Raw genomic sequence first — 25,323 nt, forward strand, 5'->3', positions numbered from 1 at the left:
CTGGTGTCTAACCATCAGGCCCTACTAAGCAGGTACAACGTCAACCTGTGGGACTCCATCAGCAAGTTCAAGGAGGGCCTCCCACAGGACCGGGCCCTGGCGTTCACCACCTTGGTGAACGAAGGCAAAGTGGAGGCAAGAGGCACCCTCCAGATGGCCTGGGACACTACAGACTCGGCAGCCAGGGTAGTCGCCTCCGCTACAGAAGGTTGTGAGGCGCAGCTCCTGGTTACAATCCTCTGGGCTGTCCCAGGAGATGCAAACTACCCTCTAGGACCTTCCATTTGGGGGAGCAGGGCTCTTTTCAGAGCTGACTGACCGACGGCTCCACATCTTTAAAGACTCCCGCGCCACCCTCCGTTCCTTGGGCCTTCACACCCCTCAGCAGGCTGGAAAGCCTTTCAGTCCCCTGCCGCCTCCGCCTCCGTCGAGGTCCTGGGGTGTCTCCCAGCCCAGCTCCTACAGAAAGAAGGACAGAGACAAGGGACTTAAACAGCATCACTCTTTGTCTTCCCATTCCTCCATCCAGCCTGGCTCTTCCAGAGGTCAAGGAAGCCAGAAGCAGGCATTGTAAGGATGCATCCAACTGGCCCAAGAACGGGGCCCCAGTCACTTCCCAGGATCCACCCCCCTGCTCTTTTCTTAACCACCTGAGCCCCTTCTGGTCAGCCTGGCCTCAGACCGACAGGTACTTGACATAATATCTTCAGGCTACACCCTGCAGTTCTTCAGGGAACCTTCTCATGAGCAACTCCTCATTCACGAAGTCAAGAGCCTCCTACGCCTTGGGGTGGTAAGGGAGGTCCCTCCAGACTTGAGGGGGAGAGGGTTCTACTCCTGGTATTCCTTAATCCCAAAAGCAAAAGGGGGCCTCAGACCCATACTGGATCTGCTGGACCTCTCAGTGGCTGCTCTGTTACAGCTGCCGCTCAGGCCAGACCTGCTGTCCCAAAACCACAGCAGAGTTCTGCATCCAAACCTGCCAGCGCTGCACCTGACAGCTTGGCTGATGCATGATTAAATGCAGAAGAGCAGGAGTGCCCAGCTGCTGTCCAGCAGGTCCTGGTCGTCCGTCCACACACTAACGTCCATTACACACTTGCCCAGCAGGCCCGGGACGATGCTGGCTTCGTTAGAGCAATACTGCAAGCTGTTAGACTGTGAACTCCAAGCCCAGCTCTGAGGATACTGCTTATGTGTAACCTAGAATGGAATCGACCTAAGCAAGCCCTGGAAGAAGGAAAAATGGTTACCTACTGTGGCAGACCTCCGACCTTATCCCCATGGGTCCCACTCTTCCAGGCGGTTTATGCTAGCCTCAGAGGCTCACTGCGGCCCTCCACATAGCCCTTCTCTGTCTAGGACTAGGGTTACAGTCTACTGAGCCCTATTCATAATAAGCCAGCAAGGCGGTTGGTGGGAGAACTCCCAGTCTCTTGTTGTCTCTACAGGCTTATACCAAAACAGTTTAGCCTCCTGTCCTGACAGGGGCCTGTCTTCCCCTCCCAGGAGGTGTTTCTGTAGTGGTGGGTTGGGGGGAACCCAGGCCCACCCTCTTCTCTGGGTTCCAGCCCAGGGACCCTAATGGCAGCAGCTGTTGGCAGCCGACCTTTCACTGCCAGAGTTGCTACATCTCCCTGGGCCACTTCCCCACAGCTCTCCTGCTTCTCTCTTCTTCACCCATACCTGAGGGCTCCCTTACCAATGACTTGAGGGTATCTTCATTACCCAGTCCTTCAGCCACACTTCCTCTCCTCTGGCTCCCTGGCTCTGACTGGAGTGAGCCCTTTTAGAGTAGCAGAGGAGCCTTAATTAGAGTCAGGTGTTCACATTAGCTTCATGGCCTTACCTGACTCTTTGCAGGTTAATAGGAGTCAGGTGTTGACTCTGGCCTGGAGCAGCCCCTGCTCTGGTCAGTCAGGGAACAGAAAACTACTAATCCAGTGGCCAGTATATCTGCCTTCGACTACGCTGCAGTACCCAACTGGCCTGGGTCTATCGCACTACCTTTTTGTAACCATTGTTCTTCAAGATGTGTTGTTCATGTCCATTCCATTACCTGCCCTCCTACCCCACTGTCAGAATTGCCGGCAAGAAGGAACTGAGAGGGCAGCGCCTAATATTCCTGCACATGGGCACAGCACTCAAGGGGGCGCTACAGCTGACTCTAGGGATACCACAAGGGCAGAAATCTCAGAGGTCCATGCACGTGGGTGTGCTCACACCTAGAATGGAATGGACATGAGCAACACATCTTGAAGAACAACAGTTACAAAAGGGTAGGTGGCTGGGGGGTTCTTCTTGTGCTGTCCTCAGGCTGTGCCCTCTGATTTCATAAGCTAGTCAGTATTAAGGTGTGTTAGTGCTTGGATGGCAGATCTTAAAAAGAGTATAAGATGATCTGGAAAGTCATTAGTGGTGCCAATTCAGAGGGGTGGGGAGGTGAACACCCAACCCACAAGGTTTTTGCACTTGCTAGACATGCCCTGTTATCTTCTCTAGAAGCTGGGAGTGGATAACAGAGAATGGATCACTTGATGATTGCCAGTTCTGTTCATTTCCTCTGAAGCACCTGGTATCGGCCGCTGTCGGAAGACAGGCTACTGGGCTAGATGGATTTTTGGTCTGATCCAATATGGCCATTCTTATGTTCCATATAGGCCACAGAGCTGAAGCCATGGTCCAACCCTTTTAAACAGCAGTCCCATATGAAATCAGCTACTGCCAAAGCAATCTGGAGCATCGCTCATGTTGTGTGGTCGCAATACCACTGACATTTGACCCAGTCTCCCCTCCATCTGGGATTTTTCCATCAAAAAATGCAGGTTTTTTGCTCAAAACCAACATTTTTTTGTGGAAAATTTTAGCTTCAATTGACACTTTCAATTTTGTCAGCAAAATACAACAGAAACTGAAAACCAAACCCATTTTCAGTGAATATTATCTGGTTTTGATTCCAGTTTTCATTGGAAAAAAATTAGAGAAAATCTTAAAAAAGAGAACATTTGAAAAAATTTCTTGCAAAATATTATTGGCTTTTTTCAACCAGCTCTGATTATTGTTATTCATTATTTGTATTGCAGTAGGACCTACAGATCCCAGTCAGAGATCAAGGTCCTATTGTGCGAAGGGCTGTGTGCACACATAGCTAAATACAGTTCCTGATCTGAAGAATTTATAAATCTAAGATTACATTTAAAATGTTATTACAAGATTGACAAGACCTGAGGAAGTCAGACTCCTGCGAATCCAAACTTCCCCAAAGTTTCGGGGGGGGCCATGTGATGTTCTAGCACTGGCCTTTTTTTTAGTAGGCCATGTTCTCTATGAAGTTACATCAATTTATAGCAATGGAGGGTCTGTGCCTCCGTGCTGATTTCGTATCACTGCCACTTGTTTGGGGAGATCTGAATAATTCAGAGTGACTGTGATGCACTCATCTGATCCATCTAGATTTTATACCACGCCCTCCCATCTTCTATTTTTATAATGCGCACTATGATTACCACATAAGTATGTACTACGTGAGGGTGTGGTATAAAATCTTTGTTGCCATTTTCTTGGGCACACCCACATAGCTCATGATTATAAAAATATACACAGTGGACTTGGGGAAACTGGTTAAGCAGGTGATTGGGTTATGGAAGAGAAAAAATGGAATGAAAAGTGCTACTGCAATGCATTTAGCTTAGTGTGTTTGTCATGTCTCCCTCTAGCCCTGGCTAAGCCCAGCGAGGGACAGCACCTGCTGTTTACTGACAGCCAGTGGAGTTGTGTCCCTTTTAGTTTAAGTGGTTGGGGCTTGATCCAAATCCCTTTGAAGTTAATGAAAAAACTCCCATTGACTTCAGTGGGTTTTGGATCAGACCCTTAGTGCCTCTCCTTCTTCTTTCGTATGGCAATAGTAGAATAGTGAGAGCATCAGCGTGCCTACAGTTGGATCTTAAGACAGTCCAGAGCAGAGGGGGTAGCTATGTGATTGGCTGCAACACCTCCAGGATGAGCATAATTTGAGCAATCATCCGTGATGTGTCTGACAGCCGATGGTGTCCCTAGCCACTGATTGCCAGAAGCTGGGAATGAATGACAAGGGATGGATCACTTGATGATTACCTGTTCTATTCATTCCCTCTGAAGCATCTGGCATTTGCCACTGTTGGAAGACAGGATACTGGGCTAGATGGACCTTTGGTCTGACCCAGTATGGCCGTCCTTATGTTTTTTTATGACAGTTTTGTTGGATCATATTAAAGAAGTTCTGTATTAAAATCACAAATGAGTTTGATTCCCCATAGTTTAAATTCTAGGGTATTACTAATTAAGAGGTCTCTTGGGTTTTGGTCTCTTGTTTTTACGGTTTCTCTCCCTCTCTGCGTGAAACTTGCAAGCTCCCAATTGTGTTAGTACATCCTAAGACAGAGTCTGTTCTCAAAGCGATAATTTGTAACAACAGAAACAGCACACAGAGACTCCCCGCCCTTTTGTTGTATTTATCTCTTTGTTAACAATTGTGATTAAAATAGAGATAGAGGATGTATGTGGATGGATGCTTGGTGTGGATAATAAATGAATGATCAGGGAGATGCCAGCCTAGGAGTTCAGTATTGATCGGCCGAAGAATGCGCAGAGTGGAGACAACAGATGACTCCCGTAGGGCAGACTGCAATCCACCCAACAGCCTCAAGGATGGGAGAACTGAAGAACAAGATAACATCTGGCAGTGCGGAGCCGTCAAGAATGTGCCATCTGCTGATTGATTCAGCAACAGCATGATGAAGCAATTCCCATAGACTGGCATAGGAATAAATTCCTATAAAAATGGACTCTAGAAAGTGAGAACTTTGGGGTCTGATTCTGCAAACCAACTTCCAGGAGCATCAGATGAGCGTCTGACAAGGCCTTGCTCCCTCCTCGTGTACAGGCCACCAGGCCAGTGGCTTGGCATGAGCAACTCTAAGGCTGGTAACTATGATAACAACCTTGCAGAACCTGTGTGTGTGTGTATGAATGAATGTGTGAATAAATATGAAATTGAATGGAATGTTATAGCTATACCTAACTGCTTACTATGATTCTTTCTGTAGTCACAATAAATGTGGCATTTTGCCTTTTCCCCTTTAATAAGATCCTGCTAGTTTTTATTTTATTGGTATAAAAGTTTGCACCATGCCACAGTCACATTTCGGCAATTCCCTCACTTTCCATCCATGGAGTATGTATGCGCATCTTCCTCATTGGGTGTGGGTACCATTTAGAGCTGCCCATATGCACCAGGAGGAGGAGAAGCCCGGCACTTGCACAGTTGGGTCGTCAATTAGATTTTTGTTTGATACATCAGCAGCCACCTAGGCTTCAGACCATCTTCTGTGAACATCTTTATCTTTAGCAAGGAGGTCTGTGGCACGAAACCAGAAGGGTTTTCCTGATTTAAGTTGGTGTTTTCGGTCACGGAGAAGCGGTAGTGTGGTATTTGCCATGATCTTTATGTACTCCCTAACTGTTGCAGCGTGTCGGCAGATATTTGCTGGAGCAATGTTACCCAGTATCAATAACCATGAAAGTGGCAGCATTGAAGTGAGGGTACTGCTAATTATGCAAAGAGTGGCATTCATTTCAGTATCCACTAAAACGGTGCATGGCCTTTCGCTCCAAACTGGGGCACAGTATTCCACTGTGGAATGGACCGGAGCTAGTGTCAATATTCTGAGTGTGTGGGTGTTGCTTCCCCAAGATGTTCCTGCAAGCTTCTTGACCCAGTCTTTATGGCATGTTTCCTGAGTTCCTAACGCATTTGAGCCCAAGAGCAAAAAATGGCTAGCTGTTTTCTTTACCAACATCCACCCTTCGGGGAGGATACCAAAAGAATGGAAAGCAGCAAAAATTATAGCTGTTCTCAAACTAGGAAAAAAAGCAACCAATGTGAAAAGTTATTGACCGATAGCACTTTTCAGTGGCTGCTGTAAGCTGTTGGAGCAGCTTCTACTTTGCAGAATGAAGGCATTGCTGGAGAAACCGGTCCCCAAGAACAAGCTGACTTCAGAATAGGCAGAAACTGTTGTGACCAAGTCCTTGCGTTGACCAGCTATATAGAAGCTGGCTACCAATGCCGATTTATCAATCTTAATTCCGCATACGAAAGGACCTCTACTGAAACCTGCAATAGCCACATCCCATTGCCCTACAATTAGGATCATCATAGAAATACTGAGCAACCGCAGATGCACAACGTATCTCAGTGGTGCTGTCAACAGCCCACAAAGCAGTGGCATATTTAGAGTTAGTGGGGCCCTGTGCTCAGCTTCATTTTTTGGGGCCCCCTCCACGGGACCCAGCCAAGAAAAAGAACATTCTCTCTTATCTCCACCGCCCCCCATTTTTCATTCTTTTTTTTTTTTTCCTCCTCCTCCTCTATTATAAGTAATAGGAAATAAATGAAAATAAAGTGAGGTACCTTCATTGTTTTTGTAGTCTAACTTTTTTTTCTCAGACCATGTGAAAATCGCGGAGGGTCTCGACGGGCCACTTAATGATCCTTCCAAATACTGTTTGGACTGTTAGCTAACTATTGTAAAGTGCTTTGGATAGAGCGCTTTATAAACAAAAGACATAATAACCTTTCCTCGCTCCACCTTAATGGAGTTCTCGGGCCACAGTTTGAGAACTTCTGGTCTAGATGAATGCTTGTATTTGCATTACGCTAATGTGAAAAATGTGTAAAAATGAAAAGTATAGATGATGCATGAATGGAAAAATACCAGTTAACTTCCTCTGAAGAAACTTATTCAATCTGAAAAAAAATATTTATTCAGGTTGCTTTTTTTCTTACACATTTTCTTTACAAAATCATCAATTAAGTCATCGTAAGTAATATTTTGTAAGGAGGCGTTTTCAATTGTATCTAGCAAAACCACAGCGTGTGTAGTTGCAGCAAAGCGTTGGAGGAGAACTCTCCCAGCGCTCTAAAGAAACCACCCCCCGAGGGGCATAGCTACCAGTGCTTGGAGTGAAACTTGCAGCATTCAGGGGGTGTTTTTTTCACACCCCTGACCGAGAAAGTTGCAGCGCTGTAAAGTGCCAGTGGGGACAAGCCCTAAGACAATCAGTTTAGTCGTAGGAAGGATACACTCTATTCTCTGGAGAAACTCCAAGTAGGTCAGGCTGTGGGGCCAGCATCCCCGGTTCTGCACTGCCGAGCATGGAATCCATGACTTTTGTTGTGTCCTTCCCACATCAGGTATTTTCTTATGTTCAAACATTTGTCTGCACAAAGAGCTGCATTCTGCTCTCTTGGGCTTCACTGGCAGGGGTGAATGAGAACAGCACTGAACACCCACCGCAAGGTGAGCAGGGGGGGCCCAGTTCCATCGGCGGCCACCTGAGCGCCCTGCTGCCTCCACGCGCTCATCTCTGCTCGCCTCCCCCGGCCGGCCCCCCCGCCTGCTCCCCTGAGGCTACAGGTGAGCCTCCCTCCCTGCTCTCCTGGCTAAATGTTAAAAATGTTTGCCTTATTTCCAGTCTGAATTTGTTTAGCTTCAACTACCAGTCATGGGATCATGTTAGACCTTTTGTCTGCTAGACTGAAGAGCCCACTATCAGATTTTTGTTCCCTGTGTATAAACTGAGATCAAGTCACCCCTTAACCTGCTCCTTGTTAAATAGACTCAAGGAGCTCAATCTATTCAATCACTATAAGCAGGGCCGGTGCAACCACTAGGCGAACTAGGCAGTCGCCTAGGGCGCCAAGTGGTTGGGAGTGGCCAAAAGCGCGCTCCGGGGAGGTGGTGGAGCAGAGGTGAGCTGGGGCAGGAGGACGCAGGGAGGGCTGCCTGCAACAAGTAACGGGGTGGGGGGGGCGGCGCCACGCAGAGGAACCGCTCATGAGCACGCCACCTTGCTCTGCTTCTCTCCCTCCCCGGCTTGCGGCGCCAAACAGCTGATTGGCGCCACAAGCCTGGGAGGCGGGAGAAGTGGAGTGGCGGCGGCGTGCTCGGGGTGGAGGTGGAGCAGAGGTGAGCTGGGACAGGGAGCTGCCACACGGCTCCCCGGGCCAAAGGGAGGGAGGGGGCGGCAGCGGGGAGCTGCCCCAGGGGGGCACCTCATGGCGGGGGGGTGCGGGAAACTGCCGCAGGGCTCGGGGTGGAGGGGCGGCAGGCACAAGGTGGAAGTTTCACTTAGGGCGCGAAACATCCTTGCACCGGCCCTGATTATAAGGCATGTTTTCCAATTCTTTAATCATTCTCGTGGCTCTTCCCTGAGCCCTCTCAAATTTATCAACATCCTTCTTGAATTGTGGACACCAGAACTGGACACAGTATTCCAGCAGCAGTTGCATCCGTGACAAATGCAGCGGGAATATAACCTTCCTACTGCTACTCGAGATTCTCCTATTTATACATCCAGGGATCCCATTAGCCTTTTGGCCACAGCGTCGCACTGGGAGGTCATGAGATTAAGTGTGGCCAGATGGCGAAAGGTCACTGTGTCATCAACGCCAGAGGTAAGTAGGAGAAAAAGGACTTCTGTTGCCACAAACCAGCCCAGTGTACAGCATGGAACATCATTGTAGAGCCTTGTGTTTGAGACCAATATGTCCTCCAATCTTTGTACCTCAGTGCTGAGATAATGGTATCAGTAACCTATCCACAATCTGTCACTTTTGCAGGTTTGTTTTACAATCTGTCAGCTTTTAGCTTTCACCTCTCACTGCGTTGAGCATGGCGTGGTATCGTTTTATCATTTGTTTTAAAATAATCATTGTATTAAGTGAATTTTCAGGAACACGCTTAATAAAACCTATCTAAATCCAGACCAAACTCCCAGTTTAAGCTAGGAAGTCGGCTGGATTTGAAAGTAATGTGACTGGATTGTTAGGGCTGGGGTGTGGAGCAGGACTCCTGAGTTCTGTTCCTGGCTGTGCTCCACAAGTGCTGCTTAATCTTCCAAAAGATGCTTAACATAAGATTACCCACCTGTAAATAGAAAGAAGAGCTTAACTAGAGGGAGCTAGGGTTTGTTTGTGGGAATGGGGGGAAATGGGCTTGATTCTGTCCCTATGGTGGTGTCAATGAGAAGCAACTCCACTGAAGTCAACAGAGTCATACTGATGTACAAGAGATCAGAATCCAGCCCAACTCCTATAGAGAGTAATAAGGGAGAGTGGTCACTTTGGATGAGCTATTACCAGCATGAGAGTGAGTTTGTGTGTGTATGGGGGTGGGGCGGTGAGAAAACCTGGATTTGTGCTGGAAATGGCCCACCTTGATTATCATACACATTGTAAAGAGACGTTTCAGAGTAACAGCCGTGTTAGTCTGTATTCGCAAAAAGAAAAGGAGTACTTGTGGCACCTTAGAGACTAACCAATTTATTTGAGCATGAGCTTTCGTGAGCTACAGCTCACTTCATCGGATGCATCCGATGAAGTGAGCTGTAGCTCACGAAAGCTCATGCTCAAATAAATTGGTTAGTCTCTAAGGTGCCACAAGTACTCCTTTTCTTATTGTAAAGAGAGTGGTCACTTTGGATGGGCTATTACCAGCAGGAGAGTGAGTCTGTGTGGCGGGGGGCGGAGGGTGAGAAAACCTGGATTTGTGCTGGAAATGGCCCAACTTGATTATCATACACATTGTAAGGAGAGTGATCACTTTAGATAAGCTATTACCAGCAGGAGAGTGGGATGGGAGGAGGTATTGTTTCATGGTCTCTGTGTATATAATGTCTTCTGCAGTTTCCACAGTATGCATCCGATGAAGTGAGCTGTAGCTCACGAAAGCTTATGCTCAAATAAATTGGTTAGTCTCTAAGGTGCCACAAGTACTCCTTTACTCTGAAGGAAAACGTTTCAAATCTATTGTATAGCTTTAGCCACTAGAGTGCAATCTAAGTTAACACACAAACCTCACACCAGACTGTAAGAGGAGAGCCTACACAGTGGCACTCGATTATCATCCTGCAAGTTAAATTGTGCTAGATCTGCTCAACGTTGTAAAATTGGAGTATCTATGGAAGCTAAAAGGATTCCGTCCCCTGAAAAGACAGATCGTAATAAATCAGGAGAGCACACGCTAGCTATATGGCTGAGCTCAGAACTGAGCTCAGCCATGGAGCTGGAAAGGTGACATGGTGTAAATCAGCATACCTCCAGAGCTGAGGATCTGGCCCACTGTGAAAATGTATCTTTAGCTACACTTGCTGAAGTGCAGGCTCTGATCAATTATCTGTTCCTAACAGCTAGAGCAGTTTAGCTCCGTTGACATCAATGGAGCCATGCGGGTTTACACCAGTGAAGGAGCTGGCCCTATCAAACATGACCTTGCTTGTCTCTTGTGTTATGTCTCTAGGTACTGTGTGAAAACAAACTGCACGAGTTTTGACTGTCCTGTGATAGCCAAAATATGTGTTTTTAAAAAACAGACTGTTTATTTGAAACAAAAATCTAAATAGCTATTTCTGTAGTGATGGGTTAGCCCAGGTCAGGCCAGAGAAGGTCAATACAGAGAGGATGGGCAAAGGGTAGCTGATGGCACCTCAAAGTCATTTACTTTGCTTATGGGTGAAGGAAGCAGTGTTCGAATGGCAGCAAGTCACTTAGGCCAACACTTTCACACTTAGGCTTCCAAGCGTGAAAACCACATGCCAGATTCTCACTGGGTGTAAATAGGTGTAACTCCACTGAAATCAATGGAGCTTTGCCAACTTACTCGCTGAGCTATCCAGTCCCAAAGCCTTCTCTTTGTCTGAAACAAAAGACCAGTTTTTATACCCTCTTGCTAACTTGGCTTCTCAAGACCTTGTACTATATTTGTATTATACCCCTATACTGCTATGTCTGTGTCTCTGACTTGATCCAAAAGGTCAGATTCTTCATTGCCAGTTTTGTGGGGTAGACAGATTATCAGATGATATGAAGCCACGCTTTCTCTTTTGGGACCCTTGTTTTTGATTGCAGATTTTTTTTCTTTCGCAGAAGATTTGTTCCAATCAAAGAATTGCAATAATCATAAATAGTAAAGCAAGAATTTTAGAAAATACTCCAGTCTTCTGGTCTCTTGCATTTTACAAAATGACTTATTTATCCTAATGGATTTTAATCTTTTAAATTCTCTTTACATAAGACCATAAGAATGGCCATACTCGATCAGAGCAAGGTCCATCTAGCCCAGTATGCTGTCTTCTGACTGGGGCCAGTGCCAGATGCTGCAGAGGGGATGTGCAGAACAGGGCAATTATTGAGTGATCCATCCCCTGTTGTCCACTCCCAGCTTCTGGCAGTGAGAGGCTTAGGGACTCCCAGAGCATGGGGTTGCATCCCTGACTATCTTGGCTAATAGCCATTGATGCACTTGTCCTCCATGAACTTATCTCTAACTCTTTTTTGAACCCAGTTATAGTTTTGGCCTTCACAACATCCCCTGGCAACAAGTTCCACAGGTTGACTGTGAATGTATGAAGAAATACTTCCTTCTGTTTATTTTAAACCTGCTGCCTATTAATTTCATTGGGTGACCGCTGGGTTCTTGTGTTTTATGAAAGAGTAAATAACAGTTTCCTATTCACTTTCTCCACACCATTCATGATTTTATAGGCCTCTATCATATCCCCCCTTAGTTGTCTTTTTTCTACACTGAACAGTTCCAGGCTGTTTAATCACTCCTCATATGGAAGCTGTCCATACCCTTAATCATTTGTGTTGGTCTTTTCTGTCCTTTTTCCAATCCTAACATATATTTTTTGAGATGGAGCAACCAGAACTGCACACAATATTCAAGGTGTGCGTGTATCATGGCTTTATATAGTGGCATTATGATACTTTCTGTCTTCTTATCTGTCCCTTTCCTAATGGCTCCCTAAAATTCTGTTAGCTTCTTTGACTGGCACTGCACACTGAGAGATGTTTTCGGAGAACTAATGTTGACTCCGAGATGTCTTTCTTAAGTAATAACAGCTAATTTAGAACCCATCATTTTGTATGTGTAATTGGGATTATTTTTTCCAATGAGCATTACTTTGCAGTTGTCAACAACAAATTTCATCTGCCATTTTGTTGCCCAGTCACCCACTTTCGTGAGATCCTTTTGTAACCCTTCTTAGTCAGCTCTGGATTGAACTATTTTGAGTAAGTTAGTATCATCAGCAAATTTTGCCACCTCACTGTTCACCCCCTTTTCCAGATGATTTATGAATATGGTGAAAATCACAGGTCCCAGTACAGATCCTTTGGTGACCCCGCTATATATCTCTCTCTTGTGAAAACTGACTATTTATTCCAATTTCCTATACTTTGTTTCCTATCTCTTAACCAGTTACTAATCCATGAGATGACCTTCCCTCTTATCCCATGACTGCTTATGAGCCTTTGGTGAGGGATCTTAACAAAGGCTTTCTGAAAGTCCAAGTTCACTATATCCTTTGGATCACCCTTGTCCACCTGTTTGTTGAAACCCTCCAAGAATTCTAATAGATTGATGTGGCATGATTTTTTTAAAAAATCAGCATTACATTAGTTGTCCTCCAGTCATCTGGTACAGAGGCTGATGTAAGCAAGAGGTTCCATAACAAAATTAGTAGTTTTGCAATTTGATATTTGAGTTCCTTCAGAACTGATACTGGTGACTTATTACTGTTTAATTTATCAGTTTGTTCCAAAACCTCCTCTAGTGACCCCTCAATTCCTCAGATTTGTCACCTAAAAAGAAATGGTTCAGGTGTGGGAATTTCCCTCATATCCTCTGCGTGAAGACGGATGCAAAGAATTCATTTAACTTCTCCACAATGGCCTTGTCTTCCTTGAGTGCTTCTTTAGAACCTCATTCACCCAATGGCCCCACTGATTGGTTAGCAGCCTTCCTGCCTCTGATATACTTTAAAAAACATTGCTAGTTTTTGTATCTTTTGCTAGTTGCTCTTCACATTTTTTTAGCCTGCCTAATTATACATTTACGCTGGACTTGCCAGAGTTTGTGCTCTTCTATTTTCTTCAGTAGGATTTAACTTCCAATTTTTAAAGGAGGCCTTTTTGCCTCTAGTCGCCTCTTTTATTCTGCTGTTTAGCCTTGGTGGCATTTTTTTTGCTCCTCTGTCTTTTTTATTTGGGGAATACATTTAGTTCGAGCCTCCATGCAGCTTGCAGGCATTTCTCTCTTTCACAAGCTGCTTCCTTTTCACCCTCGATTCCAACTGCAAATACACATCGGTGGGTGAACTTCAAACAGGTCGCATTGTCTTCCACAAGTTGGTCAGCTCAGTCAATTGTTTAGGGGTGGTCCTGGATTCTTCACTGACACGAACCTGTAAGTAGTGTCCACAAGTAACACTTTCTACCATCTCTGGTTGGCCAGGAAACTCAAACCCACCCTGGTGAATGACAACCTTCTCTCAGTTATACACTTCTTCATCCCCTCCAGTCTGGATTACACCAGTGCAATATTCCTGGGCTTGAAGCCACCAGCCTTTAGGAAACTCCAGCTAGTACAGAAGGATGCAGCACATCTCCTCAGCAACATGGGCTATAGAAGGTGCAAAAGTCCTGTGCTCCACTCCCCACAGAACAGCAAATCAAGTTCAAGGTTGGGTTCTTATCTTCAAGGGGCTCAATGGCCGAGGCCTAGGGTATCTATGGCCTAAAGTCCCAGGATGAAGACTATAGCTGACAACTCTGCTCCTCAGGCACAAAGTAACTTTCTACTGTAAGGGTAAAACTCCTCTGGGCAGGAGACAGAGCTTTCTCAGGGTTGGTGTGAGACTAGAATGAATTCTTGTCATGGATCCCCAGGTCCGGTGCTCTTCAACATCTCTGGAACAGTCCCTGGGGGGACTCCTTCAGTGTGCCACATCTGCTTTAAGGTCACACTCTCACTAGGCTAAGCCACTTGGCTTCACCGCTTCCTTAGACCAAACCTTGGAGCCTTCAGCACCCCTGCTTCACACCATGAGCTCCCTTCAGCGAGTCCACCTAAGTTGGACACCTGAGAGAGACTTGTATGCCCAAAGGGAACAATGCACCCGCCCCCACCCCCCATCTTCTTAATCGGCAGTGACTCTCAGCCAGCGCTGTAAAAGCAGAAGTGTTCATTAGATGGCTACAATACAGCATAGAAAGTCCTTGGTTACAAAAAGTTCCAGCATAGTCCATCTTTGTCAGTCTCAGAGCCCTCTGACCCCTCTTTAGTCCCAGTTTATGAGCATCTCCTGTCCTGCTTCCAGCTGGCCACACTTAACGACCCCATCTGGCCCCTCCTCAGTCCTTTGTCGTTGTCACCTGGCCCTCCTCCTTAGCCCTTTATTCTCCAGCTGGCCACACCCAGCTGGCTTTCTGTGGAGGCTGCCCAATCCATGGTCATTAATTGCTAGGTGCCAAATGTCCGGGTAATTGGAGTGGCCATTGTCTTCTTAGACTCTCCATAGGCATAAAGGCCCAGGCCCCAGGCAGCTAGGTGGCAGTCATACCTGGATCTCTGGGTCTCTGCAAAGTGTAAACAACCTTTTCCCACCCCCTAGTTAACCATGCACCACATAGCAGAAACTGAGGCACGCACAATAGACATACAAAATATTACGGAAAACTTCCACTCTGTCACAACTCCCCCAGGAGCTAAGAACCACCTCAAACCTCACTCCCTTCCACTGCAACTTCAAGGCCTTCTCTGACATAAACACAGAGCAGTGTGTACATACATATTCCGGGGAAAAAACACCTTAAAAGAACAAAAAAGCAAAAAAAGAAAACCCTTCCAAAACAAGACACTCCACTGCATGCACAATTCTACCTCTGGGGAGAAGATAAGAGAGAACAAACCACACGTGACAGAAGTCACATTGTTTAATATACAACTGGAAGGCAGTCAGAGACAGTGGTGACAGGGATGGCATAAGAATCTGTAGAGAACAGAAAAGAATAGGACACACAATTGAATTCAGAGAAAACACAGGATCAGACATCCCCCAAAGTTTATGAAAGCCTCCAAACACTGGGTCTTAGGCCTGTCTCTAGTTTGGATGCTTGTGTGAAAAGTACAAGTCTATTAGGGCCTGAGCCTGCATGTACCGACATCAGTAGAAAGACTGTCATTGACTCCAGTGGGCATTGGACTGGGCCCTTGATTCCGCAGAATTAGACCCTGCTTCTGCTTTCATTGAAATCAATGGAAGTTTTGCCATTGACTTCAATAGGAGCAAATTAGGGCCCTTAGCATGTCTCCATTAGGAGTATGTTCCTGTTCCCCTGAAAGTGAATGGTAAAGCTCCCATTGATTTCAGTGGGTGCAGGAGCGGGCCATCTTTTCTCATGAAGATTATAGTAGTGCCTGTTTCCAGCCACGCCTAAAATATAGTGACATTCATTCCCCTGCTCCCAGAAAACCCCTGCTACCAGTAAAGGCTCACTATTACAAGCACTGTGGTTTACATGGAGTTTCAGTGTAGATGAATTCATTATGAGTGCTTGCCAATGTACTGAGAAAACAGCCTCATGGTATTTGCTAACTCCACTTCCATTCCCAGATGGAACTAGGCAGTGTGGAGACATTCAAAACAAATGGAAAAGAGTGGGCCAGATCCTTCGCTGATATGCACCAGCTGGAGATCTCACCTCTTGTTTTAAAAAAGTTAACCGAACATTTTAGAACCTCAAGAGAGGTTTGCTCTGAATTTTGGCCTGAAATTTCTTCACGTCTTTCCCTTCACCCTTATTCCAGCATTGAGATTTCCCATGCATTCCATGTTATCATGACAGGTTTCAGAGTAGCAGCCGTGTTAGTCTGTATTCACAAAAAGAAAAGGAGTACTTGTGGCACCTTAGAGACTAACAAATTTATTTGAGCATAAGCTTTCGTGAGCTACAGCTCACTTCATCAGATGCATTCAGTGGAATTCATGGATTCATATAAGCACAGCTTCATAGCCTGACCAGAAGGGACCATTGTGATCATCTAGTCTGACCACCTGCCTAACACAGGGCAGACAATTTCACCAAGCAGTTCCTGCATCCAGCCTATAACTTCTGGGAGGACTGGAGCATACGTTGTGGAAAGACATTTAGTCTTGCTTTAAAGACTTCATGTAATGGAGAATCCACTACAGCCCTACATAAGTTTTTTCAAAGGTTAATTATTCTCACTTTTAAAAAAAAAGTGCCTTATTTTTTATCTGAATTGGTCTAGCTTCAGCATGTAGCTGCTGAATCTTGTTATGGCTTTGTCTGCTACATTAATGGGCCTTCTACTATCAGAAATCTTCTTCTCATATAAATACATACTGCCTATAATCAAGTTCTCTCAACCTTCTCTTTAAGCCAAATAGATTGTTTTGTTCGTCTCTCCCAGTAAGGCAGGTTTTTCAGACCTTGACTCATTCTGGTAGCTCTTTCTGAACACTTTCCAGTTTGCTAACATCCTTTTTAAAGTGTGGACACCAGAACGAGACATGGTATTCCAGTAATGCCATACTGCCATATTCAGTTGTAATACCACCCTCTACTCCAACTCAATATTCTTTCCGTATATGCTTTGGTGAGATGAGATCCGTACGCAGATTTCACTCTTGAATGGTTGATGATATGCACTAACCAGCCCTAACAGTTGTTCTGGACAAACCCCTGTGGGTGCTAGATACAACTTGTTGAATCTGTTAGCTGTGGAGGCTGGCAAGCAATGGAAGACCCTTGAGCAGAGCTGACATTCCAACCAACAGAGGGTAGTGCTGCACAGACTGACAAGCCAGTGCAGTTTTCATTGCCTTATAATAATTTTCCATCTGCAGAGCTGCATCGAAGGGTATGTCTACACTATGAAATTAGGTCGATTTTATAGAAGTCGATTTTTAGAAATTGATTTTATACAGTCGATTGTGTATGTCCCCACTAAGCGCATTAAGTCGGTGGAGTGTGTCCTCAATGCCATGGCTAGCATCGACTTATGGAGCGGTGCACTGTGGGTAGCTATCCCACAGTTTCTGCACTCTCCACTGCCGATTGAAATTCTGGATTAAGCTCCCAATGTCTGATGGGGCAAAAATATTGTTGAGAGTGGTTTTGGGTACATGTCATCAGTCGCTCCTCCCTCCCTCCCTCCCTCTGTAAAAGCAACAGCAGACAATCGTTTCACGCCTTTTTTCCTGGGTTACCCATGCAGATGCCATACCACGGCAAGCATGGAGCCCGCTCAGCTCACCACTGCTGTTGTGAGCATTGTAAACACCTCGCACATTATCCTGGAGTATGTGCAGAACCAGGCTAAGAGATGCCAGCATGAGGATGATTGTGATGAGGACATGGACACAGACATTCCTGAAAGCACGGGATGTGGCAATTTGGACATCATGGCGGCAGTGGGGCTGGTTGATACAGTGGAATGCCGATTCTGGGCCCGGCAAACAAGCACAGACTGGTGGGACCGCATAGTGTTGCAGTTATGGGATGATTCACAGTGGCTGTGAAACTTTCACATGCATAAGGCCACTTTCCTTGAACTTTGTGAATTGCTTTCCCCTGCCCTGAAGCGCAGGAATACCAAGATGAGAGCTGCCCTGACAGCTGAGAAGCGAGTGGCGATAGCCCTGTGGAAGCTTGCAATGCCTGACTGCTACCGGTCAGTCGGGAATCAATTTGGAGTGGGCAAGTCTACTGTGGGGACTGCTGTGTTCCAAGTAGCCAATGCAATCACTGATGTTCTGCTATGAAGGGCAGTGACTCTGGGAAATGTGCAGGTCATACTGGATGGCTTTGCTGCAGTGGGGTTCCCTAACTGTGGTGGGGCGATAGACAGAACACATATCCCTATCTTGACACCGGACCACCTTGCCAACCAGCACGTAAACTGCAAGGGGTACTTCTCAATGGTGCTGCAAGTACTGGTGGATCACGAGGGACGTTTCACCAACATCAGCATGGGATGGCCAGGAAAGGTGCATGACGCTCGCATCTTTAGGAACTCCAGGCTGTTCGAGCAGTTGCAAGAAGGGACTTACTTCCCAGACCAGAAAATTACCATTGGGGATGTTGAAATGCCAATAGCTATCCTTGGGGACCCAGCCTACCCCTTGCTCCCATGACTCATGAAGCCATACACAGGCAGCCTGGACAGTAGTAAGGAGCAGTTCAACTATAGGCTGAGCAAGTGCAGAATGGTGGTAGAATGTGCTTTTGGACATTTAAAAGGTCGCTGGCGCTGTTTGCTGACTAGGTTAGACCTTAGCGCAACCAACATTCCCATTGTTATTCCTGCTTGCTGTGTGCTCCATAATATCTGTGAGAGTAAGGGGAAGATGTTTATGGCGGGGTGGGAGGTTGAGGCAAATCGCCTGGCGGCCGATTTTGAGCAGCCAGACACCAGAGCGATTAGAAGAGCACACCTAAGCACGCTGCACATCAGAGAGGCTTTGAAAACCAGTTTCATGACTGGCCAGGCTACGGTGTGACAGTTGCATGTGTTTCTCCTTGCTGCAAACCCACCCCCTTTGTTGATTTTAGTTCTCTGTAAGCCAACCACCCTCCCCCCTTCGATCACAGCTGGCAAAGGAAATAAAGTAACTATTGTTCTGAAACCATGCATTCTTTCTTTATTCATTAAAAAAAAAGTGAGATAACTGGCAAGGTAGCCTGGGTGGGGCGGGGTGCGGGAGGAGAGAAGGACAAGGCCACATTGCTTATTGTAGCCCCACTACAAATCAAAACTGTTTGAATGACAGCCTTCTGTTGCATGGGCCATCCTCTGGAGTGGAGTGGCTGGGTGCCCGGAGCCTCCCCTACCGCGTTCTTGGGCATCTGGGTGAGGAGGATATGAAACATGGGGAGGAGGGTAGGCAGTTATACAGTAGATGCAGCAGGGGGTCTGTGCTCTTGTTGGCTTTTCTGCAGCTCCAACAGATGCATCATGATGTCCAGTTGCTCCCCCATTAGCCTCAGCATCGCCTCCTGCCTCTGCTGTTTGGGTTCACTTAATGCTTCCCTGGCCTCTGCCACTGAATGCCTCCATGCATTAAGCTGTGCCCTATCAATGCGGGAGGACTGCATGAGCTCGGAAAACATGTCATCGCGAGTGCATTTTTTTCGCCATCTAATCTGCGATAACTTCAGGGACAGAGATGATAGGGGGAGCATAGAAACATTTGCACCTGGGGGGAGATAGAAAGGGAAAGTAAAATTTAATATGATACATTTCTGAGAACAAAAGGGAGACTCTTTCACAGAGAATCAAGCAATTCACAGCAGACAGCACATGTGCTTTAGGTACAAGGTTGCATTTTGCCTTTTATATTGAGCGCCTGCCAATATGGTGACACATCACAAATGGCTGGGCAACAGAATTCAGTTTCCAGGCAGCCATGGTAAGCCTTTTGATAAGCGGGGTTGGCTTCTTACGCCTTCAGAACATGTGGGAATGGTTTCAAACTGCAGCGCCATCCTTTCCCATAGCAAGCAATGCCGGTTGGATTTCACATTTAAAAGGAGGCACTGTGGTTTTCGGGTGGATGTGCAGCACACACCGTCCCCCACCCCACCGCGTGGCTATTCTCTGGGATGATCCCTTCACCCCTCCCCTCGCCGCATGGCTATTCTCCAGGATGATCCCTTTTAGCCAAGCGCAAACAACCCAGCATGAACGGGGTCCTTTTACTGTTCCCTTAGAAAAATTCCCCTATTTCAACCAGGTGACCATGAATGATATCACTCTCCTGAGGCTAACATAGAAAGATAAAGACCGAATGTTGCTTGAATGCAACCAAAACCCAGGACCATTCGCTGCCATGCTTTGTGCTGCAATGATCCCAGACTATTTGCTACTGGCTTGGCGTGGTAAAGTGTCCTACCATGGAGGACAAAATAAGGCAGCCCTCCCCAGAAACCTTCTGCAAAGGCTTTCAGAGTACCTTCAAGAGAGCTTCATGGAGATGTCCCTGGAGGATTCCCGCTCCATCCCCAGACACGTTAACAGACTTTTCCAGTATCTGTACTGGCCGTGAATGCATCCCAATTCTTCAGGGCAAATCAAACATTAAACACGATTGGTTTTAAACCCTGTACAGTAGTTACAAATGTGTACGCACCAGAGCTGCCTTCTCCAGCTTCAGGGTTGGGGATCCCGCCTTGGGAGGGTATTGGCTCCAGGGTGATGAAAAGGTCCTGGCTGCCAGGGACAACAGATTAACTGCTTGCCTGCTGCACATTCTCCTCCTCCTCCTCCTCTTCCTCATCCACAAAATCTTCCTCCCTGTTGCGTGAGACTCCCCCCTTGCAGGTGTCCACGGACAGTGGTGGGGTATGGTAGGGTCCCCCGCTAGAATGCCATGCAGCTGATCACAGAAGCGGCATGTATGGGGCTCTGACTCGGAGCACCCGTTTGCCTCCTTGGCTTTTGCCTGAGCTCCTTAACTTTCATGCAGCACTGCTGTGTGTTCCTGTTGTAGCCTCTCTCCACCATGCTCTGTGCGATTTTGGCACATATATATTAGCATTTCTTCTTTTTGATCCGAGTTCGGCCTGCACAGATTCTTCTCCCCATACAGCAATCAGATCCAGTGTCTCCCTTTCGGTCCATGCTGGAGCTTGTTTTTGATTCTGGGCGGACCAGCATGGTCACCTGTGCTGCTGAGCTCGCCACGCTGACCAAACAGGAAATGAAATTCAAAATTTCCTGGGGCTTTTCCTGTGTACCTGGCTAGTGCATCGGAGTTCAAAGTGCTGTCCAGAGCGGCCACATTGCAGCACTCTGGGATAGCTCCCGGAGGCCAGTACCATCAAATTGCGTCTGCACTACCCCAAATTTGACCCAGCAAGGTCAATTTTAGCGTTACTCCCCTCACCAGGAGGAGTACAGAAGTCGATTTTAAGAGCCCTTTAGTTCGACGGAACGGGGTTGGTTGTGTAGACGCATTCATTTTAAAATCGACCTAACGCGGCTAAGTTCAACCTAACCCATTGTGCAGACCAGGGCTCAGACACCAGAGGGAGGGAGAGATTTAAGTTAGTGGCCTTGCAACTGCAGAACAAACAGAAGGGTGGTCTGATTCCATTCACCTCCTCTATGCAGCTTCATGTAAAATGAGGAGGGAAATGGGAAAACTAGAGGGGGAAAGGAAAAGGAGGACAGTGAAGGTGAGGTGAGGGCAGGAAGGGAGAGACAAGACAGAGGAAGAGAGAAAGAAGGAGCAAAAGAACGGAAAGAAGTCTCTCCTGCTGCATAAAAGATTATGCAAAAAGAAAAGGAGTGCTTGTGGCACCTTAGAGACTAATCAATTTATTTGAGCATGAGCTTTCGTGCTGGAAATGGCCCAACTAAATGGCCCGACTTGATGATCCCTTTAGATAAGCTATTACCAGCAGGAGAGTGGCGGGGGGGGAGGTATTGTTTCATGGTCTCTGTGTATATAATGTCTTCTGCAGTTTCCACAGTATGCATCCGATGAAGTGAGCTGTAGCTCACGAAAGCTTATGCTCAAATAAATTGGTTAGTCTCTAAGGTGCCACAAGTACTCCTTTTCTTTTTGCGAATACAGACTAACACGGCTGTTACTCTGAAAAGATTATGACATTATTATTATTATACCTAGTTCTTTACTTCAGTAGCTCTCAAAGGGTTTTGCAAGGGACATCAGTGTCATTGTTGTCATTTTACAGATGGGGAAACTGAGTCACAGAGTGGGGAAGTGACTTGCCCAAAGTGTCCAGGCAAGCCAGTGGCAGATATATCCAATCTACTGAGCCTCAGTCCAGCCGACTGTCCAGTAAGTCACACCCTCTCTTTAGGAATTGCTGCTTTTTCCAAAATATGTGTACCCTATTCACTGGGAAAGAAGGGGGTCTTCATTAAATTCCAAGGAGAGATTTTTTTGGTTTATTTGTTTTTTGAAGGGTAGATGGTGGGGGTTGTTTGACTGGGTTTTTTTTTAAGGACACCGGCAAACTTCTTGAGTCTGTGATATTACAGAGCTGGAGCAAGCAGGAGACACGCTGGGTATGCAGCTATGTTCCCTCCAGCTTTCATGATAACTTACAGATGGCTGGCACCAGCTGGAGAACTGGATCAAGTCACTGCCCTTTATGTGAGCGTTGGAAGATGCTGCATATAAAATTGCTACACAGGAAAATGCTTGCAGTTTTGGGTACACACCTGCTAAGCCCTGGCAGGCATTTTAATTATTTCTCTTTTTAAAAAGTGTGTTTGGGGAAAATCATGGTTAGAGAACAAGATAGGATCCATGAACTCCTGAATTTTCATCTCATCTTTGACATCCTGTTCCAGCAGTCTTCTACAAGCCATCTCTAGGAAAGGAGGATAATATTTATTTAGTTCACCGGGGTGATGTGTATTTTAATTCCTTAGTGTTTGTTAATTAGTCAATCTTTCTAAAGTGCTTTGAAGATTCCATGTTACCTGAGTGCAATTCCTCATCATTTTTCAATTGGTAGGAGCCTACACAAACTCCAAAAATCTTGAACATGTCTATGCATTATTAATAATAATAATAATAATAAATAATCATCATTGTACATGGATCAAGACTCTGTTGCAGTAGTCAGAGTACAAACATATAATAAAAAGACCCCCCTCTGTCCCAAAGAGCTTACAATCTAAATAATGATGCTATATTATCAATAATAACTAATGCATTATTGTTGCTATTACCACAGCACCCAGAAATCCCAGACAGAATCCCAGTGCACTGGTAATAGGCGCTGTGCAGCCATATAAAAAGACCTGGTGCCCTGCCCCCAAAGAGTTTACTATCTAATCTGAAACCAACATTGAGTGAGACAGTGAAAAGACAGGCCCTTGGATGGAGGATGAGGTTATGATCATCTAGTTACACAGCATAACAATTTGCTCAATTTGATGGTGGCCAAATCTTTGGAAAGTTTGATGGTTTTTTTAACCTCTAAATAAAGAACATCATCTTTCTCCAGATGCCTCACATCCTGTTCAACATTAGTTAGCTGATTACTTGTAGGCAGCTCCCCCAAAACGAGAGTACTGAGGAGCTGTCTATCTAGGACCTATGTGACCCCCATTAATGTCACATCTGAGCACCTCACAATTATTAATGCATGTTTCCTCTCAACTCCCCTGGAAGGAAGGGAAGGGTATTATACCCAGTGTGGATCGAGCCCTGCACTGGCACTTAAGAGATCTGAGCTCTGTCCCTGGCTCTGCTACTGGCCTGCAGGGTGACCTTGGGCAAGTCCCTTCCTTTCTCCATTTCCATGTCTATAAAATGAGGGTAATGACACTGCTGTCCTCTGTAAAGTGCTTTCAGATCTACTGCTGGAAAGCGCTATACAACAGCTAGGTATTATTATATTACAAATGGGGAACTGAGGCACAGAGAGGCTAAGTGACTTACCCAAGATCACACAGGAAGTCTGTGTCAGAGCAGGGGATTGAACCTGGATCTCCTAAGTCCCACCTAACCACTGGGCTGTCCTTCATCTGGGAAGGCTTCAAAGGAGGCTATATGGGGTCTATATGTAAAGGGTGGTATAGAAGAAACCTTCAAAACTGTTTGTCGGAAAAGCCACCAAATGGGCCTTTCAGGTTGGCAATACAGGTAGACAGCAAGGGCCAGAATATGGCCAGACACATGATTTTGAAGGAGTCGTCAGTGTGTAGGATCTATATCCATTGTCCCTTGTAAACTCCAGCACTTCTTGCCATGAATGCTTGAAAGACCATGCAGATGGGACACCCCCCGGGAGAAGGAAAAGTTTGAGTTTGAAAGTCATTCCATGCAAAGTGGAAATCTCCTCTGGGGAGTGGAGCAGGATTCTGAGGCCACTTCTTGACAGCACAAATGTTCTCCACAGGAGAAACTTTCCATTCTCTTTCTCCCACCAGATAAGATCAAGAGGACACAACAGCGGCTATTGACTAACCTCATTGTAAATCTGTCTGAACCTTGTTAATCTTAGGTGTGTTCCACATGACAATTCAAGGCTTATGCAGGAGGGGTTGTTTTGGCTTGTTCCTGTTTATTTGCGAGCTGCTGAGAATGATTTTGAAGCAGCTGGGGTAACTCACTGGAGACAGAACACGATGTACACAGCTAGTTTCTGTCTCTGCCCAGGAGCAGCTTATTGTTAAACTGAGCAAAGGGCTGGGAGCTAAACACCAATCCCAGCTCAGCTGCTGAAATGGTACAAGTCATTTCACTGCTCCATGTGTGCCTCAGATTCCCCCATTATTAAAGCAAAAGTAATAATGTTGAGGGAGGAGGGGGGGAATGACTCACTGCAGACTGCGAGAAATACTGCAGAGTGAGCAGTTTCCTACAGTGCGATGTGTATGGGGATTAACAACACCACTGTGTGAAATGCGTCCAACAGAAAAGCCATTGGCTTCCAAAGGGAGGAAAAAATGACCGGGATGAATGGGAACATGTCCTGCAATAATCTTGTGGCTCTTCCCTCACACAGCTGACTTTTTTTCCCTTTCCTTGGGGGCTTTACACACACACACACACACTTAGAAACAATAATCAGAGGCGGGGTGATTGAATGCCACCTGTCTGCTCTCTGGCCGGGCATCTTTTCTTGGGATTGACTGTGCTCATCTTGTGTTGGTTTTAAGGGTGGCCTGCAAACTGGGCTACCAGAAATCCAGCCACTTGGGAAATATGCCCAGGTTGCCCCCCCTGCCCCCGTAAAATGGAAAGGGAGGGCAGGGTATTCCCAAGGGAATTGCATTTCAAAGAGCCTCTCCCTTCCGTTTTCATATTTCCTCCATTGCAGATCACCGATGTCTACTCGTTGTGATGCCCCCACTTGGCTCTATGGGTCAGAGCCAAAGCCCAGTGAAGCCAAAGGAAGGACTCCCTTTAATTTAAATAAGCTTTGGATTAAGCCCTTTGCTGGTAACGCCCCACTCATCACTGAAGGCTGGAGGCTGGCTGCTGAGAGACGCATGAGTTAATGGCCTGATCATAGGACAAGTTGCCAGAATCTGCTGTGTCCTAATCCTAGTACTGATACTGATTTATTATCTGACTATGGGAAAGCTAGTGAAACTCTCTGCCCCCAGACGCTCCATCTATAAAATGGAGATAATCCACAGTGGCAATGAAAGCATTCACTAGTTAGTGTTTGAAATATGCTAGTGTTTGGTAACACTTGTTAGTAGATTGCATAGTTTTGCAAAATCATTATTGTATTAATACGTCTGGCATCGTAGCTGCCAGTGACTTTTTACAGGCAAATGAAATTCAAGTCCCCTGCTTTGAAGAGCTCACAATCTAATATTTTAAAGCATTTCACATAACAAAGGTGTTAAAATGGACACTTAGCAAAACTGTTTGAAAGCAAAAGCATCCCCTGTGAAGGGCCCTCAGCTTTCAATC

At 46.1% G+C, this 25,323-nt stretch overlaps 1 long non-coding RNA gene across 1 annotated transcript in view; it reads left to right on the forward strand.

The window, feature by feature from the left end:
* Positions 1–24,790, forward strand: part of LOC141987488 (uncharacterized) — a 44,153-nt gene extending 19,363 nt beyond the window's left edge. Inside the window, exons 2-3 of the long non-coding RNA XR_012639551.1 lie at positions 21,611–21,717; positions 24,719–24,790. This is a non-coding gene — a long non-coding RNA (uncharacterized LOC141987488). The remainder of the gene's footprint in view (positions 1–21,610; positions 21,718–24,718) is intronic.
* The last annotated feature ends 533 nt before the right edge of the window (positions 24,791–25,323 follow it).

The sequence above is a fragment of the Natator depressus genome, chromosome 1, assembly GCF_965152275.1.
Source record: "Natator depressus isolate rNatDep1 chromosome 1, rNatDep2.hap1, whole genome shotgun sequence".
NCBI lineage: Eukaryota > Metazoa > Chordata > Testudines > Cheloniidae > Natator > Natator depressus.